This window comes from Typopeltis vanoorti, chromosome 4 (assembly GCF_054136105.1).
Source record: "Typopeltis vanoorti isolate ZY-2024b chromosome 4, IOZ_Tvanoo_1.0, whole genome shotgun sequence".
NCBI lineage: Eukaryota > Metazoa > Arthropoda > Arachnida > Uropygi > Thelyphonidae > Typopeltis > Typopeltis vanoorti.
Genome location: NC_143552.1, coordinates 167,038,738 through 167,052,927, shown reverse-complemented (window position 1 = coordinate 167,052,927; position 14,190 = coordinate 167,038,738). Strand labels below are relative to the sequence as shown.

Below are 14,190 nucleotides of genomic sequence, written 5' to 3'. Positions count from 1 at the left end.
GCATTGCTATATTCAAGACAACATCCATTAAAGAAAATATGCTTTTCGATTCTTTTTTTGAGAGTAAATTTTATTGTGAGATAACAAAGACTGATCTTTGTGTATGTGTGGGTGGGTGTGGGTGCAGAATTATATGTTATTCTTGATCTGTAAATTTCTAAATGCAAAAATGCAATCAATATGGTCCACAATGATAGTTATGAATGTGTGAAGCTTCAATTCTTTTTACTCTGCATGCACCAAATTATAGTTTGCCTGACTAGGAAATAATGGAATGCCTAAAGTAGTTCCTTCAACTTATCTATGAAGTTTTTTCATCAAGGTGAAATATTTGATGTTAACAAATTTTTAAAGTCCATAATGTCAGCCAGAAAATCTAAAAAAAATATTCCAAAGTATACCCAGAAATATACCAATAAAGAGGAAGATGATGTCTGAACCTACCATGATACCAGAAGAACTGAGATTTAAATCTTTCCTGAGAGGTTGCTAGCATTATTTTTTCCAAGTTTTATTATCCGTTGTTTCAACTAAAGAAATAACATTATCTAGGTTTGTTAGACTATAAATTATATATTTAGTTTAATTCTTTATCAAAGTATAAGCAAACAAAGTTTGCACCTGAAGTATTTTCAGGACTGGGGCAACTCCTGGCAAAGGTGGACTGACTTCACATCGCTGGCCTTGGATCCCATAATGCAAAGCACATCTCCTTGCAGATGAGTTTGCCCCCAGTCCTGAAAATACTTCAGGTGTAAACTTTGTTTGCTTACACTTGGATAAAGGATTAAACTAAATATATAATTTATAAATCTTAGGTACACACACACACACACACATGGCTGCATTTATAACAATAACCATTGTTTCTATTAGTTTATAATCAGTTGCATTTGAACTTCTCAATGTTTTCTTACATTACTGCTTCACAACTTCAGTTACTAACAAGTATTTTTAAATGATCCAATATATTCCTAATGCACAGTAACATTTTATTTTCTTGTAGACACTACAAATAGATCATATCCTCTGTAATTATGATACAAATAATTGGATTTAGTATTTAATTTTGAAGTTGCCTTTAAACACATCACAATTTCAATAATTAGTATACTATAATTGTTGAAATTCTGGAGCTGATACTGATTTTATTCATCAATTATGTCATTTGTTATTATAGCAGTTGAACCCAAAACATTTGTGATGTATGTATGTATGTATCACAAGTTCCATTTACTTATTATCATTTTTAACATAAAGTCATGTTAACATAAGTTTGAATAGAGCTGCACAGTGTGATTATTACTAAAGTTCTAATGATAATTACATCATCAAAATAATTACTAATTAAGAGGAGCAATATTAAGTATTGCTATCTCCATCAGTTATTCAAATAAGGAAGATATAATATATCTTCCTAATCTTAATTAGTAATGAATTACAGATATTTTTATAAACTGACAGCATACTCAGCAAAGTCCAGATTGTTCCGACACATGTTAATTGATGTACTTTTTATTTTCCTTGCAGTGTCCACTGGCCAAAACAGGATAAAACCAAAGGTAAAAGAGATAAGTTTTTTTTTTTTTTTAAAAAAAACAAACAAACAAACAAAACTGTTGCTCTATTCAAACTCATGGTTTCACGTTTGTAGTCTTGATTTTTCTTTTATATATCCAAGTGCTTGTGTTCCAATTTTATTCATACTAAGATGCAGATTATTATTATTATCATCATCTGAGACCTCCAGGGAGTCAAGAGCTCATTGAGGGAGGCTATAAATCACCCAAAACCAGCTGCATACCTTCCCTTAAATTCATTCACACTAGATGCATTCACTATCCCCCAAAGGCAAACTATTCTACTCACTCACTGCACTGTGAGAGAAAAACCTTGCTCTTACTGCTTTCTTGACTGTGAACAAACTTAACTTCCATGGATGCCCCATGTTCTCTCTCCCCACCTTCTATATAATAAAAAATTTCATCAGACGATATCCTATAACACCCATTCAAAAAGTTTATAGACCTCTATCATATCACCCCCTCTTTCTCCTATTAACCAGAGTTGTAATTCACATACTCACAATCTGTCCTCATAATCTAAATCCCATAATCCGGATATAACCTTTGTAACCCTTCTTTGCACCCTTTCCACAGCTTCTTTATCCCCTTGGAATCTGGGAGACCAAATCTGTGCACAATAATCACATTATACCTATGATATTATAAATTTTATCCATAATACTTTTTTTTTTTTTACCCATGAAGACAATACATTTTCTTTGCAAAGTCTCTGCCTAAGTTCAATAATTTCCTGATATTTACTCAAGGGAATCTCTTATCAATAATCTTCCTCTAACTCGCTATTGCTTGTCTGCACTCTAATCTGCCATATCCAATATTTCAGTCATCTTGGGCACTTCTGACTGAATCAACATATCTATATCTTGGTCTCCCACTGGATATTTTACCTGCTATCTTGACATCAAATACCTGTTTTAATGTTTCCTCAATGATTCTGTTTAAGTGACCATGCCACCTTAGATTAGCTCTGTTCACACAATCTTTGAAATATCCCCATTTTTTAATATGATCTATTCACTACTTTCTTTCTCAGAACTCTCATATCCATGATCTCTAGTTTTCGATCAAGTGTTATTTCTAATCCAGCTCTCAAATCAATATGTTAAAACGTGTGTGAACACTGTTGGATACAGCTAGTTTAGAGCTCTGGTTTATTTTTCTCCTATTCAATATATATTTATTCATCTGGCTCCCCCACCACACTAGATTTGTATATTCGGTTTTCTATTTCCATATTTAATTCACCATCTTTACTGAAAACTATGCCTAAACATCCAAAAAATATTTTAATTTTTCAATAGAGAATGAAGTTGAGGTTTTCAAACTTCCTACATATTTTCACAGTTTTGTATTTTTATTGTTCATTATTATGCCAATTTGTTACAGAAGTTATTAAATTTAGTTGGAAAATTATTTAGTCTTGCACTGAATTTGAGTAGGAGTACAACATCTTCTGCACAAAGCAAAGATGCCAAGTTTGATATCTCTGATTCTAATATCAGGCTTAATGCCACATTCTTTCATAATACAATCAATATAGATGATGAATAAGAGTAGAGATAATGTGCCACCTTGCCTTATACTTGATTTTACATAAAATTATCTTCCTGTATCTCCTTCAATTCTAACTGCTGAGTTACAATTTAAATATAGACTATGTATTGCTCAATATAATGTTCCATTCATCCCTTATAACTGTGGTATTTTGAAAACCTTTTCAAAATACCACAGTTATGCAGATATTTGTGTATTCTGAACTATTTGTTTAAAAGTGAAAATCTGATCTTGACAACCGTTATTTGGCCTGAACCTACTTGTTCATCTGCAAGTTTCTCTTCCATAATTTTTCACAACTTCTTCTCAAGTATAATTGCATAAATCTTACTCAGAACACTTAGTACAGGGATTTCACTTACTAAGTGTTCTGAAAATTTTCTCTGTACTGAGAAGCATGACAACTCTACTCCAATCATCTGGAATTTGACCTTCTGACAAGACCGACTGAATTATGCAGTAAAAGTTTTATAGATATAACCAACTGTAAAAATTTTATACCTCTATATTTGAGCATTTTTGGTCAAATATCATCTACTCCAGCTGCCTTTCCACATTTCATATTTTTGCTTGCTTTTCTACTTCAAGAATTTATATGTACTCCTATTTGTATTCCTCTTCAATATGTTCCTCTACTGTTGTGTTACTGTTTTATTTAACAGTCTTCCAAAGTAATTAATCCAGATATGATGACCACATGTAATTTGAAGCTTATGTAAAACAGATGATATTTTGTTTTTCTTTTCTTTCTTTCTTTTTTTTTTTTTTTTTTTTTTTTTTTTTTTTTTTTTTTTTTTTTTTGAGTATTTTTATATTACTTAGTGTATATTTGCTATATTACTGTACTTTTACTGTTTTCATGAGCCTGTGTAGCTCAGTGGATGTGGCGTTTGCCAACCACCGCGCTTGGCCGCACGAAGGAAGACTTGGTTTCGAGTCTAGTCGGCGACTAGAGGAAATTTTTCTAAGACTTTTTTCGACCGGTTCCGGAGTTAGTCGATCTCTGGCACGGGCAAGCAGGTTTTTCCTCCCCGAAACTCGGGTTTTTCGTCCTGTAAACTCAAGAAAATCGACCGTAGAACCCACATTATTTCAGACATTAAATATATTGTGTTAGGGTTAGGGACCACGAGATGGCGGCACATTTGAGCCGTCTCTCTTCACTGAGTACCGCTTAATTAGTGATAGCCTTGGGCCATCTATCTCTGATTGGTACCAGTGGAGATTGAACTGCCCACTCAGTCTCCAAAAGTTAGATAGGGCTAAATGCCCTCGCCTACTCCCCGTATACGGGGAATAAAAAGGTGTTAGCTGATTTTTAATGTTTCCATTGCATTCAGCACTTTTGCCAATATTTTTAATACATTAAGGGTCAAAGCTGTATAACTGAGAGGAATCCTCTACATAGTAGCCTATAAAGGAATGCGGAGAACTGACCAGGGGTTCTGACCTAATGTCCAATCCTCACCTTCTCATGGTGTGCCCTGTTGGGTATCTACTTGGATACTGAACGAACGAGTATGGGCTGGCAATATGGGATTTAGCCGACCAAATTGTATTCTTATGGTTAAACCAAAATAAAAAATGATGGCACAATATAACAAAATTTTATGCCAGCTGGAGCATCGCCCGGTTAAACAAGGTCCCTGTTATTTTGGCCACAGAACCAGCGCGAACAGTGAAAAGTCAGCTACTGGAACAAATCTGAAAACACACACCCCAACTCAACATCACCAGAGTTAAAGATCGGTGTTATCAATATAAGAAGCCTGAATAGCAAAGAAATGGAGCTAGCTGAAGAATTAGATAAGTACCAGATCGACATAATAGGGGTGACTGAAACAAAAAAGACAAAACTGGTGAGATCTTCCTGAACAATAAATACAAAATGTTATATTCAGGAAATGACAATCAAGGAAAAGGAGTAGCCATAGTATTCAACACAAAATACGAGGCTAATCTTCTTGAATGGAAGTCAGTCGCAAGTAGAGTAATGTGGGCAAATATGAGAATGGGGAACTGGACAATGAGACTTATTTGTGCCTATGGTCCCACAGATGGTTCTACTAAGGTAGAAGTGGAGGAATTTTTTGAGGCTTTAGAAAAAGCAACGGACACAATGAAAAAGGAAAAGTTGGTCCTTGTTGGGGATCTAAATAGCAGAGTAGGAAATGCTTGAGAGACATACAAAAATATTTTGGGAAAATATGAAGAAAAGAGCAAAGCTAATAATAATGGCAAACACCTGTTGGATTTCTTCTCAGGACATGGACTGGTTATTACTAACACCATGTACCAACATAAAAATGTGCACAAATTCACATGGAGAGAAGAGCCAAGGAATAAGAAATTGGAAGTGATCACTATTTAGTCTTGAGCAGAATAAAATTGAATTTCATATTGAAAAGAATAACATATAAGAAAGTTTTAAAGCAAATAAAAGTTGAGCAGCCCTCAGGTGTGAACTGTATAATAAATTTAGTTTAATCCTTTATCCAAGTGTGAGCAAACAAAGTTTGTGCCTGAAAGTATCTTCAGGACTGGGGTAAGGTAGTAGTGGCACTTCCTTAATGCATAACATTAGACATATCTGCACGGAGATGTGTTTTGCATTATGGGAGATACTGAGATAGGAGGGTTGGTAGCTTGCTCCACCTTTGCAAGGAGCGCCCTGGTGTTGTACTACCTTACCCCAGTCCTGTAGATACTTCCAGGTGCAAACTTTGTTTGCTCACACTTGGATAAAGGACTAAACTAAATTTATTATATTCTAACCAAGTGAAAAATAAACTTTCAAGATGTGAACTGTAGACTAAAATACACAAAGATTATTCAAGAAAAAATGAAACAGTTTGAGAACAGGAATCAAACCTTGGAGATTCTTCATCATCATCATCATCGAATTCCTACCATGTACCCTCAAGGGGTGTACAGGATATGATAGTACTACATGAAAAAAATTACATCATTATTAATTTCTATCTACAATTTTCCTCCAAATCAGTTTGTTACTTGTCAAGACTCCAACATTATCAGATCTTATATTTCTATCGTCTAAAGCACTTTGTACCGTATCAATTCACCTATATCTTGGTGTTCCTCTGGGTCTTATTGCTGCCAACCTGGCAGAGAACACTTGTTTTGCTAATCTTTCCTCGCCCAAACTGTTTAAGTGACCATACCACCTGAGATTAGCTCTGCTAACGCATTCCTGGATGCTGACAATGTCAAATTCTTTCCTAATATCATCGTTTTTAATATGATATTGCCATTGATGCTATCTGTTCATGCCTATAATCTTTCTCAGGACTCTCATATCTGTGGTCTCTAGTCTTTGGTCAAGTGTTTTACTTCTGACCCAGCTCTCAGATACATAAGTTAAAACTGGTTTGAACACTGTCTTGTATACAGATAATTTAGTGTTCCGACTAATTTCTATCTTATTCCATTTGAATTTATTCAATTGACTTCCCACCATACCAGCTTTGCTGATTCTGTTGTCTATTTCTATATTTAATTTACCATCTTCAGTAAAAATCATGCGTAAATAGCTGAAATGTTTTACTTGTTCCACAGGTTCTCCATTCACAACACAGTTCACATTTTCAATGATTCTACCTATTTTCATTGTCTTTGTCTTTTTATTGCTGACCTCCATACCATATCTATTGCAACAGCTATTCAATTTATTAGAAGTATAACATCGTCTGCATAAAGCAAAGAGCTGACATTAACATCTTCAATTTTGATATCATGTTTAATACCACTTTCCTTCATAATGTGATCTATATAGATAATGAATAACAGAGGGGATAATGTACAGCCTTATCTCACGCCAGATTTAACATTAAACCATCTTCCTGTACTTCCATCAATTGTAACTGCTGACTTACAACTCAAATAAAGACTAAGTATTGCTTGACATAATGCCCCATTGACACCATATAACTGCAGCGTATTGAATAGCTTCTCTCTTGGCACCTTGTTATGCCTTTTCCAAATCGACAAAACTTAAATACAGATCTTTGTTATATTCCCATGCTTTCTCGACTATTTGCCGTAAAGTGAAGATCTGATCCTAACATCCTCTATTTGGCCTGAATCCAGCTTGTTCTTCACCAAGCTTTTCTTCCACAATTCTTCTCAACCGTTTCTCAAGTATACTTGCATAGATCTTGCCAGGAACACTCAGTAGGGAAATACCTCTGTAATTCTCACATGCAGTTTTATTTCCCTTTTTATATATGGGTACTATGAGAGCTCTACTCCAATCATCGGGAATTTGTCCCTCTGTCCAGGCTTTCTGAACTATGCAGTGCAGCCACTGTAAGACTCTTATACCACCATACTTCAGCATTTCTGGTCGAACATCATCTACTCCTACTGCCTTTCCACATTTCAAGCCTTTGATGGCTTTTTCTACTTCAAGTATGGATATGTATTCCTGACTGCATGCCTGGCCAGTGTTTTTTATCACTGTGGTGTAATCACTGCTTGTTTCATTTAGCAGTTTTTCAAAGTAATTACTCCATACTTCAAGGATATTTTTTTCTCCCGTTTTCATGTCACCTTTATCATCTCTAATTCTTTTACAGCACTCTTTCCTGCATTCTTAAGCTTCTTCAACAACCTCCAGAATATTTTGCCACCTTCTTGATATTTATTTTCTATATTCTTAGAGATTCAGTGGCAAACTATGAAGAAAACATTGATTGATTCTGCGAGAGAGGCATGGTGAGGATGACTGCAAGGATAAAAAAATCAGAACTCCCTGGTGAACACAGGAAGTTAAAGAGGCAGTGAAGGAAAAGAAGGAAGCATATCAAAACTTCCTGGCAAATAAGTCAGCTTTTACTCTTAAAGAATACAGAGACAAATGTAAGAAAGCTAAACAGTGTGTAAAACTAGCTAAACAAAAGTCATGGGAGGACTTTGGCAAGAATATAGAAAATAATTATCAAGAAGGTGGCAAAATATTCTGGAGGTTGTTGAAGAAACTTAAGAATGGAGGAAAGAGTGCTGTAAAAGGAGTTAGAGATAATAAAGGTGACATGAAAACGGGAGAAAAAGATATCCACACCACTAGCGACTTTACTCTTTCGAGATAATGCCCTCCACACACAACTTGCTGATATATAATGCCTCCCCCCACACACACGACCTAATCTAACTTATTACCAATTCAATGTGCTTCAGATTAATAACCATCTAGTAGTGTAGCAATCTATCAAAAGCCTTTGCAAAATTAAGTACACTACTATGATGTTATACTTCTAAATAAATCCGCTACAAGTCTGCAAGATTCTCTGACTAAATTGAATAACTGTTGTATTAGTTATGGTATGAAGGTCAGCAATAAAAAGACAAAGACAATGAAAATAGGCAGAATCATTGAAAATTTCAACTGTGTGGTGAATGGAGAACCTGTGGAACAAGTAAAACATTTCAGCTAATTAGGCACGATTTTTACTGAAGATGGTAAATTAAATATAGAAATAGACAACAGAATCAGCAAAGCTTGTATGGTGGGAAGTCAATTGAATAAATTCATATGGAATAAGAGAGAAATTAGTCAGAACACTAAATTAGCTGTATACAAGACAGTGTTCAAACCAGTTTTAACTTATGGATCTGAAAGCTGGGTCAGAAGTAAAACACTTGACCAAAGACTAGAGACCGCAGATATGAGAGTTCTGAGAAAGATTATAGGCATGAACAGATGGCATCAATGCCAATATCATATTAAAAATGAGGATATTAGGAAAGAACTTGACATTGTCTGGATCCAAGAATGCGTTAGCAGAGCTAATCTCAGGTGGTATGGTCACTTAAACAGAATGGGCGAGGAAAGATTAGCAAAACAAGTGTTCTCTGCCAGGTTGGCAGGAAAACGACCCAAAGGAAGACCAAGAAATAGGTGGATTGATATGGTGCAAAGTGCCTTAGACGATTGAAAAATATGATTTGATAATCTTGGAGTCTTGACAAGTAACAGACTAATTTGGATGAAAATTGTAGATAGGAAGTTAGTAATGATGTAATTTTTGTCATGTAGTACTATCATATGCTGTACACCCCTTGAGGGTACATGGCAGGAATTTGATGATGATGATGATGAGGTTTTAAAAAATGGTGCCAAATACCTAGAAAAATTAGAGGGCAATGTCAAAATCTGTGGGGTAAAGATAACATGGAACCCCGTAAAGAGAACTTTTATACTGATGACATCAATAAAGAAAAATTAACATGTGAAATTTCAAGTTTACAAGGAATAATTCAAAAATCAACCGTGGAATTGGAAAAAGCAGAAGAATGTTTAAATGCACTAAGATATCAAATGAGAATTAAGGAGAAAAATAATGACAGGAAAGCCAATAAGTCATAAGTTATCAATGAATAATAATAATAATGGCAATGATGCCGATTTTTTTTATTTTCATAATAATTAATTTTTTTATCATCATCATCATTAAATTCCTGACATGTACCCTCAAGGTGTGTACAGGATATGATAGTACTACATGAAAAATTTACATCATTACTAACTTCCTATCTACAATTTTCCTTCAAATCAGTCTATTACTTATCAAGACTCCAGCATTATCAGATCTTATATTTCTATCATCTACGGCACTTTATACCGTATCAATCCACTTATATCTTGGTCTTCCTCTGGCTCGTTTTCCTGCCAACCTGGCAGAGAACACTTGTTTTGCTAATCTTAACTCGCTCATTAAGTGACTATACCACCTGAGATTAGCTCTGCTAACGCATTCCTGGATCCAGACAATGTCAAGTTCTTTCCTAATATCCTCATTTTTAATATGATATTGCCATTGATGCCATCTGTTCACGCCTATAATCTTTCTCAAGACTCTCATATCTGCAGTCTCTAGTCTTTGGTTAAGTGCTTTACTTCTGATCCAACTCTCAGATCCATAAGTTAAAACTGGTTTGAACACTGTGTTGAATACAGCTAATTTAGTGTTCGGACTAATTTCTCTCTTATTCCATATGAATTTATTCAAGTGACTTCCTACCATACCAGCTTTGTTGATTCTGTTGTCCATTTCCATATTTAATATACCATCTTCAGTAAAAATCGTACCTAAGTAGCTGAAATGTTTTACTTGTTCCACAGGTTCCCCGTTCACAACAAAGTTGACATTTTCAACAATTCTACCTATTTTCCATTGTCTTTGTCTTTTTAATGCTGACCTTCATACCATATTGATTACAACAGTTACTCAATTTAGTCAGGGAATCTTGCAAACTTGTAGCGGATTTATTTAGAAGTATAACATCGTCTGCATAAAGCAAGCAGCTGACATTAACATCTCCAATTCTGATATCATGTTTAATACCACTTTTCTTCATAATGTGATCCATATAGATAATGAATAACAGAGGGGATAATGTACATCCTTGTCTCACACCAGATTTAACATTAAACCATCTTCCTGTACTTCCTTCAATTCTAACTGCTGACTTACAACTCAAATAAAGACTAAGTATTGCTTGATATAATGCCCCCTTGACACCATATAACTGCAGCGTATTGAATAGCTTCTCTCTTGGCACCTTGCAATATGCCTTTTCCAAATAGACAAAACTTAAATACAGATCTTTGTTATATTCCCATGCTTTCTCGACTATTTGTCGTAAAGTGAAGATCTGATCCTGAATCCAGCTTGTTCTTCACCAAGCTTTTCTTCCACAATTCTTCTCAACCGTTTCTCAAGTATACTGGCATAGATCTTGCCAGGAACACTCAGTAGGGAAATACTTCTGTAATTCTCACAATCAGTTTTATTTCCCAATTTATATATGGGTACTATGAGAGCTCTACTGCAATCATCAGGAATTCGTCCCTCTGTCAAGGCTTTCTGAACTATGCAGTGCAGCCACTGTAAGACTTTTATACCACCATACTTCAGCATTTGTTGTCGAATATCATCTACTTTTACTGCCTTTCCACATTTCAAGCCTTTGATGGCTTTTTTTTACTTCAAGTATGGATATGTATACCTGACTGCATGCCTGATCAATGTTTTTTACCACTGTGGTGTAATCACTGCTTGTTTCATTTAGCAGTTTTTCAAAGTAATTACTCCATACTTCAAGGATATCTTTTTCTCATGTTTTAATGTCTCACCTTTATCATCTCTAACTCCTTTTACAGTACACTTTCCTCCATTTCTAAGCTTCTTCAACAACCTCCAGAATATCTTACCACTTTCTTATTTATTTTCTATATTCTTGCCAAACACCTCCCATGACTTTCGTTTAGCTAGTTTTACACAGTGTTTTGCTTTCTTACATTTGTCTCTGTATTCTCTAAGAACAAAAGTTGACTTATTTGCCAGGAATTTTTATATACTTTCTTCTTTTCTTTCACTTCCTCTTTAACTTCCTGTTTTCACCATGGAGTTCTGATTTTTCTATCCTTGCAGACAACCTCACCACATGCCTCTCTGGCTGAATCAATCATGGTTTTCTTGAAAGCTTGCCACTGAATCTCCAAGGTTTAGTTACTGTTCTCAAACTCCTTCAATTTTTCTTCAATAATCTTTGTGTATTTTAGTATACAGTTCACATTTGAGAGCTGCTCAACTTTTATTCCATTTAAAACTTTCTTATATGTTATTCTTTTCAATATGAAATTCAGTTTTATGCTGCTCAACACTAAATAGTGATCACTTCCAATTTCAAATCCTCTGTATACTCTTCTGTCCTGCACCAGGGAGAAAACATCACTATCAACAATAACATAGTCAATGAGACTTTTCTTATTCCTTGCCTCTTCTCTCCATGTGAATTTGTGCACATTTTTATGTTGGAACATGGTGTTAGTAATAACCAGCATGTCCTGAGCAGAAATCCAACAGATATTTGCCATTATTATTAGCTTTGTTCTTTTCTGCAAATTTTCCCAAAATATTTTTGTATGTCTGACAATCACTTCCTATACTGCTATTTAGATTCCCAACAAGGACCAATTTTTCCTTTTTCATTGTGTCTGTTGCTTTTTCTAAAGCCTCAAAAAATTCCTCCACTTCTACCTTAGTAGAACCTTCTGTGGGACCATAGGCACAAATAAGTCTCATTGTCCAGTTCCCCATTCTGACATTTGCCCACATTACTCTACTTGCGACTGACTTCCATTCAAGAAGATTAGCCTCGTATTTTGTGTTGAATACTATGGCTACTCCTTTTCCTTGATTGTCATTTCCTGAATATAACATTTTGTATTTATTGTTCAGAAAGATCTCACTAGTTTTGTCTTTTTTGTTTCAGTCACCTCTATTATGTCGATCTGGTACTTATCTAATTATTCAGCTAGCTCCATTTCTTTGTCATTCAAGCTTCTTATGTTCATAGTACCGATATTTAAAGTGATGTTGAGTTGGGGTGTGCTTTCAGATTTGTTCCAGTAGCTGACTTTTCGCTGTCCGCCCTGGTTCCTTGGCAAAAACAATGGGGGCCTTGTTTAACCAAGCGTCGTCCCAGCCAGCATGAAAATTTGACATGTTGTACCATCATTTTCTATATTGGTTTAAGCCAATAAGAATACAATTTGGTCGGCTAAATCCCAAACTGCCAGCCCACCCTCGTTCGTTCAGTATCCAGGTAGATACCCAACAGGGTGCACCATGAGAAGGTGAGGATTGGACATCTGCATTCCTTTAAATGCTGTGTGGAGGTCTCCTCTCAGTTATACAGCTTTGACCCTTAAGCACCCCCCGACATAAACATAAATATTGCAAACAAAAACCAAAACAACACTGTAGAATATCTAGACATGCTATCCATGTATAACCTAATACCAACAATAACATCATGTACTAGAGAAGAAATATTCAGAAATACTATCAGTGCTTCCTGCCTAGATCATATAAACATCCGAGCACTACCAAATCTACCTGGATACTGAACGAACGAGGATGCGCTGGCAATATGGGATTTAGTCAACCAAATTGTATTCTTATTGGCTTAAATCAATATAGCAATATACATGTTTATGTTGCCGATTATCATTAGGTATTCGGTTGAGCATATTTCGTGGCGTGAAAGCCAGCAATTGAGTTCGTGCAAGAATTTTATCATGTTTAAGTTTGGCGGCCTTTAAATAGCATTTAGTATTATGTGATGCTGTCTATTGGTGGTATTAGTGATTTCGATGCAAAGAGTTTCAGTATGCTCAAACTGATAGACAATTTCTTTTGCTATTAACTTATTTTTGATAAATATTAATATTCCACCCCCTCTTTTTTTTTGGCAGCATGATCTATGTTGTTGGAAGCCTGGAATTTGGAAAGCAGTCTTTTTGTCATTAGTTATGGATACTTCTGTTAGGACCAATATATCAATAACACCGGAGTAATTCCACAGATAAGCATGTAACAATAACCAATGTTTTTGGATGCTTCTGATATTAATATACAAGATTGAGAGTCCTCTCGCTTCTACTGTGTATTGTTTCCATGCATCAAGCGAGTCAAAAATACAATTGCTGATGTATTCTGGTGTCATTACATCTATCTAATGATTCACATTCATTTTTGTTATGTTGAGGTCTTCTTTTTGAACTAATTTGGAGTATTTTTTCCACTCTGGGAGCCTATCTATGTCTTCCGAGCTTATTGATGTTGAATAACTTTGATAGTAGAAAAGATTTGTATAAGAGTGATGCCTGCACTTAAACAGATTTGGCATGACGTGCCTAGAGAAATCATTTATTAGAATGAGATCTAATGCAGAGAGTCAGGGAAACTAGATCATCTAGAGAGGAACACTGGGATTGTGTATGTAAGTTCAGCTAGGATGTGTACAAGTAATAATGATAGGATTGTTAATGAGCATGGTTATGAATCTGCTGAATCAATGGACTACACTTTGGGTTCTTCGGCCATTTTAAGTGTGTGTGCGGGGGGGAGATAGTCCTCTGGTGAGGTCAGGACTTTTCATTAATTTGATACAGTGACTAGCGAGCAAGTTCACAATAACAGTCTGCTATAAGTGAGACTGTATGTGAAAAATTCATTCTGTT

General features: G+C 35.3%; 1 protein-coding gene across 1 annotated transcript in view; it reads right to left on the bottom strand.

Moving 5' to 3' along the window:
* Positions 1-14,190, bottom strand: part of LOC150107826 (Fanconi anemia group J protein homolog) — a 463,872-nt gene that overhangs the window by 132,939 nt on the left and 316,743 nt on the right. The gene's annotated exons all lie outside the window — the stretch shown is intronic.